The 6,091-nt window shown below is 46.8% G+C and overlaps 1 pseudogene; it reads left to right on the top strand.

Annotated features, from left to right (window-relative positions):
* Positions 1 to 743: 743 nt before the first annotated feature.
* On the top strand, positions 744 to 1,669 carry LOC116817709 (CAAX prenyl protease 2 pseudogene; annotated as a pseudogene).
* The last annotated feature ends 4,422 nt before the right edge of the window (positions 1,670 to 6,091 follow it).

The following is a 6,091-nucleotide window of genomic DNA, read 5'->3' as shown; positions in this document are numbered from 1 at the left end:
ATTGGGACTAAAATAGATGGAATGATCACAGCCAAAGTAGTCAACATTAGACTAAAAAGAAACGTAGAAGTTGTGTTGAATCTATTTTCCATAGCCTTAGACAAATTGCAGACAGATTGCTGCTGTATTGCTGATGCTGCTGAAATTTTAAAAGAACTTCAAGAGACATTGAGGAACAAAATACCTAGTAACAAAGTTAAACTGCAGGCAGTAAAGAATCGGATGGCTCAAGCACTTATTCCACCTCATTTTCTTGCCAATATTCTTTACTCAAAGTACCAGGGTAGCTACCCAACTAATGAAGAAGAGGCTGCTGCTATGACATGGGCATTTAGTGATCACCCTTCAGTCATGCCAACCATAATAAATTTCAGGGCTGGAGTTGAAGCATTCAAGCAACGTGTTTGCTGATGTTTTAAAGAAAGTCACACCACTAAACTGGTGGAGGTCACTAGTTAAAGCACCTGGAACCAGAGTCTGTTGAAGTGCTTAACCAGCTTTTGACAATAGTAGATTCTTCTGCACCAGAAGAATACTTTCTTCATTTGAACTAATTCATCCAAAGCTGAGAAACTGAGTGAGAGTTAAAACGCATTTTTTCCTGCTTTTTCTCATCCAGCCTATGAAAGAAAGTGAGGGAGGGAAGGGATGAGATCTACTGATTTTAAAAATTTGAAGGCCTAAGTAACAGCCGATGTGGCCCCAGATGGGCTGAAGGTGCTGGGCCCGGCCAATTTCCCCTGGATCTCCGCTGCTGGGCTGGTGCTGGGCCCCGGCTCCCCCATGCTCTGCTGGGCCACACTGCTCGCCTGCGTCAGCCTGGCCTGTGCCTACGTGGGCAGCCTCTACGTGTGGAACAGTCACCTGCCCCGAGACCACCCGGCCGTGATCATGAGGCGATTCACCAGCATTCTGATAGTCTCTGGCCTCTCGCCACTCTTCGTCTGGCTCTGGAAGGAGCTGACAGGCATTAAGCCAGGTACATCCCTGCTAGCTCCACTGGGTTTCTGAGTGGAGGGCATCATGCCAGCAACTCTACTGCCCGTGTTGCTCACCATGGTCCTGTTTCTTGGGCCCCTCATTCAGCTCTCAATGGACTGTCCCTGGGACTGGGTTGATGGACTGAAGGTCATGTTTGACCCCCACTTCTGGGCGCTGTGCCTGAGTGACACGCCCTGGCTCTGCAACCATGTGACTGCACCCCTGACGGAGGAGCTGGTGTTCTGGGCCTGTATACTGCCTGTGCTCATCCCTCGCTGGCCTGGGGCCAGCAATGTTCACCTGCTCGCTTTTCTTCAGTGTTGCTCACTTCCACCACGTTATTGAGCAGCTATAGTTCTGCCAGGGCAGTGTGACCAGCATCTTCCTGTCGGCAGCTTTCCAGTTCTCATACACAGCTGTCTTCAGGGCCTATGCAGAGTTCCTCTTCATTAGGACAGGACACCTGATTGGCCCTGTGTTATGCCACTCCTTCTGCAACTACATTGGCTTCCCTGCCATCTGTGCTGCCCTGGAGCATCCTCAGCGCCTCACTGTTGTCATCTTCTATGTGCTGGGCATGGTGCTCTTCCTCCTGCTCCTGCACCCCATGACTGACCCAGCTTTCTTTGGAGACATCCCTATTTGCTCTCTGTCTGCAGACAGCTCTAGCTTCTCTGTGTGCTCCTGACACCTGGGGCATGGGTTTCAGACCTGCCCTCCCACCTCCCCAACTCCATTGAGAGCAAGAGATACTTTTCTTTATTATTAAAGTACTTTGAAAGGTGAAGGGGGCGGGGGGGGAACAACCTAAAGAGACCGCTGTCTCATTTTCAAGAGACTTAGGCGAGTAGGAACTTAAGGTCCAGTCACTTCTTAGATATATCTGAAAATGTTCCTTGGCCTGACCTGAAATAATCAGTTTAATTCACTGACAACGGTTAATCTATCTGTTCATTTAATAAGTCATCTAGGTATAAGTGTGAAATATGCTTTGATAAGAGTTTATCTAGCCAAAACATTTAAGGTTGTTTTGTTTAGTAAAAATAAATTGTATGCGTCATTGTATGCTTAATTAAGTTCCAGTTATCATCCTAATGCGGCTTGACACAAATCATAAGCAAAAAGTTAATCTAGTAAATATGCAATGTATCATTCATGGTTTTCAAACATACTAAAAACATACCATTAAGAAGAACCTAAAAATATTAAGCTATATAATTGCTTAAATAAATGTACATAATTATAGTGTTTCCTGCTAGGTAGTAAAATGATGTACCAAAGCTAGTGTAAAGGCTCCATTGAGCTGTAAATTAACATGCATTAATGGTTATATCAACCAATGAGAATGCACCTTTCTTTAAAAAATAATTGAAGTACAAATGAAAAAAATGTATCCAAATTGATTTAAATCGAGGCTTTCCACTGGGTGATTTAATCACTTTGATGTCAATCCACCCTGTTTAAGTGGATATTGACATATTGTCCTGGAGTGCCTGACTCACAGATATGTTAAGGAAAGGAGACCACTTTTAGCTCAAATAGTAGTTTAATCTCTGCCTGCCTGTGCCTCTGATTGATCTAATATCTCATGTCTGTTGCCTACAGTACATGGATGGATTACAAAATGACACTCTGATGTGATTTGAACTTCTGTAGCCTTCAGATGTTTGTCTAATAAATGATGCATGTAATTCACTGGCTAAGTGTGTGCAATCATGTCTCTGCTACTAGCTGGCCCACGGAAAACAAGAGCCTGCTACTTACTATTAAATAAAAATGTTGGCTCTAGTGGTGAGGGCTTACACTATCCCTGTTGCGATCTGGTATCTATAGAGTTACAAAATGATGAAGCCAAATTTTCTTTCTGCAAATCCCAACATAGAATTTAGATAAAAAAGAGCTATTCCTGACAGCTGATTAATTGGCTAGAATATTCACAGACAGCAAACACAAAACAGGCTCCAGGAGGGGGCTCAGGGCTAGAGCAGGGGATTGGGATGTGGAAGCAGGTGAGGCATGCGGGATCTGGGAGGGAGTTTGGGTGAAGAAGGGGGCTCAGGGCTGCGGCAGGGACTTGGGGTATGAGAGAGGGTAAGGAGTGTGGGCTCTGGCTGGGTGGTGCTTACCTCGGGTGACTCTCGGTCAGCAATGCAGCAGTTGGCCGCAGTTCCCGGCCAATGGGATCTGTAGAGTCAGTGCTTGAGGCGGGGGCAGTACATGGAGACCCCTGGCACCCCAGGGGCCACAGGGATGTGCCGGCTACTTCTGAGAGCAGCACAGAGCCAGGACAGGCAGGAAGCCTCCCTTCGCAGATGGGATTTTAACAGCCAAAAATCTCACAGTTTGGCTTCAGTAGCCTCCGGTAGATAGAGCCCGATTCCAGGAGACTCATGGCAAAACCAGGAGGATTGTTAACCCTACTGCTCCTGTGCAAAGCTGGATTAACCTTTTGTGGGCTCTGCCCCTTCTCCACCCTGAGGCCCCATCCCCGCTTGGCTTCTTCCCCTCGAGGCCCCACCTGCTGCTTGCATGGGCAGGGGGAGGAGGTGGTAAGGAGCGAGCGTGGAGGTTAGGGGGAACAGGGCAAGTGGGAGCAGGGCCACAAAGCAGAGTGCAGGAGAAGCAAGGGTGGCCACGGTCTGGGCACTGAGGCCCCTTCTGAGTATGGGCCTTGCACCACAGTGCCACTGGCACCACTGTAAACGTGATACACTGTTCCAGTCCCAGAGGGGCTGACCCAACCCTGAATGCTGCTTCATCCCTGGGGCTGCTTCTCCAGTGGCCCCAGGGTTGACCACTGGCCAGCTGCTCTGGCAGCACCAGGGCTGGCTGCAGCTCTGCCGTAGAAGAAGTCACAGAGGCCCTGGAAAAAAAAAATATCACAGAATCAGGGACCTCTGTGACAGAATCATGTGCTTAATCATCTGACTAAAGTGCAATTTGAATTAGAATTTATGTAATCCTTTTCTGTAGGACTTGGGTTTTTCGGTCAGTTCAATTGCTGCTTTCAATATATGTAATTTCACCCCTCATTTTATTTAAAGTTCCTTCCCCTCCTTCTCACCCCCACTTATGTTTAAAGTGGACTTTGACCAATGGTCCTAGTGGACACTGAAGAAAGCTTTAGAACAGTGGTCCCCAACCTTTTTCGTCTGGCGGGTGCCAGACGACAAGCCACGGAGGACTGTGGCGGCGGAAGAGCAGCCACTCACAAGCAGCAACATCAATAGGCATCGTAGCCGAAATGCTGCCGACAAGCTGCGTCATCCAGAGGCGTCGCCGCTGAAATACTGCCGAAAATTGGCAGCATTTTGGCGGTGACGCCTCTGGATGACGCAGCTTGTCGGTGGCATTTTGGCAGATGCTCTGCTCCCTGCTTAAGCCTCTCCAGTGCTGCAACACCTCCCCTGGCAAGAGAGTTGAAAAGGAACTATGGGAACTGCCCCTCCAAGTCAGGGGAGGACTGGATAAATCTTTGCAACTGGAATGTCCCACCCAGGCCTGGAATTTCCTAACTTTTGAGAGCTTGCAACCTTCACATTCTTGTAACATTTTTTTTTTAAATGTAGTAAACTGTATATACCTATGAAGGTATACTAATTCATCCCAAATAACTGCTCCTCTGTAGCTATTCTGCTCCCTGGACTAGATAGCTGTACGTAGCTAACAGATTGGAATGACCCCAGGAGCCTGTTCTGTCACTTATAAATATGTCCTACGATTCCATCACACATACTTTTCTTTCCCTATCTATTGTTTGCTTGAGCAAACATTTCTTCCTTCAGAAAGATGAGGCCTGGCTCAGCAAGATTCTGGCTGAACTATTATGGTCAAGTCATAATCCTGCAGGTAGAGTTTATAATGAATATGTTGCTATACAGCCTTCACTCAACCAGTATTGCAATGTGACTGGAATATAGTTAAAAATCCATTACTTTAGACAGCTGCCACACTGTTACCATCTATTATACAAAGTAATACATTTAAATCAATCAAAATAATAAAGTTCCTGGCTAAATCTGAATTGGATATATTTGCTGAACAGATTCATCTCCTCTTTTAAGTCTTTATAAAAATTGCCTGAAGGGAGGAACATCAAAGTAAAAATTGCCATCTACATTTTACAACACACATTTGTTTTAGCTTGTTCAGTAGCTACATTTTAATCTTTCTTCGGCCTGGTCTACACTAAAAAAATCAGGTTGATCCAGCTACGAACGCTCATGGGTGTGAAAAAATCCACCCCTCTGAGCGACATGGTTAAGCCGACCTAATTCTTCCATCAGTGTAGCTACTGCCTTTGGAGAGGTGGATCACCTACGTCAAGAGGAGAACCTATCCCATCGGTGGAGGTAGGATCTATGCTGAAATGCTTTAGTGGCACAGCTCCAGGGTTGCAGATGTGCCACTGTAGTGTTTCAAGTGTAGATAAGCCCTTAGGGTCAGCGTTGGAAACAAGTCTTTAAACTAAGGCTCTGTCTACACTACAGCCTATGGTGGCAAAACTTACGTCATTGAGAGGTGTGACTATTCCATCCCCCGCCCCGAGTGACATAAGTTACACAGATATAAGCGCTCGTGTGCACAACGCGGTGTTGGCGGGAATGCTGACATAGCTTCTGCCGCTTGCAGAGGTGGGTTTTTTTATGCTGACGGGAGAGAGCTCTCTCCTGTCAGCATAGAACATCTTCACCACATGCACTTCAGCGGTACACCTGTGCTGCTGCAGCGCTGCACGTACAGACATACCCTAATACACACTCCAAGAGATAAGCATAAGCATATCTTCAGTAGCTACGTAATGATACCAACTCCACAGAAAACCCCAGACAACTGGCTCAGTAGAAAAAGTTCACGAAGTCCTGCGTCATAGTGAAGTCACACCCTTTGTGATACATGTGCTCCTGTGCTCCTCGAAGAGGGCAACCTATGGGCACGAGTCCCATCAATGGCCCAGGCACAGTTTGGAAAGTCCACTCTCTCAAAGCCAGCAGTTACCTCAGCAATATCTTTTATGCCTGCCACCTTGGGGTAAATCACATGCCTGGTTGCCTCAGAAACCTCCATCCCCACTTTCCTCATTGACTTTCCAACACCAAACTGGCTGGCA

This window comes from Chelonoidis abingdonii, chromosome 5, assembly GCF_003597395.2.
Source record: "Chelonoidis abingdonii isolate Lonesome George chromosome 5, CheloAbing_2.0, whole genome shotgun sequence".
NCBI classification, from domain to species: domain Eukaryota; kingdom Metazoa; phylum Chordata; order Testudines; family Testudinidae; genus Chelonoidis; species Chelonoidis abingdonii.
The sequence above is the reverse complement of the archived record's forward strand: the minus strand, read 5'-3'. Positions and strand labels throughout refer to the sequence as shown.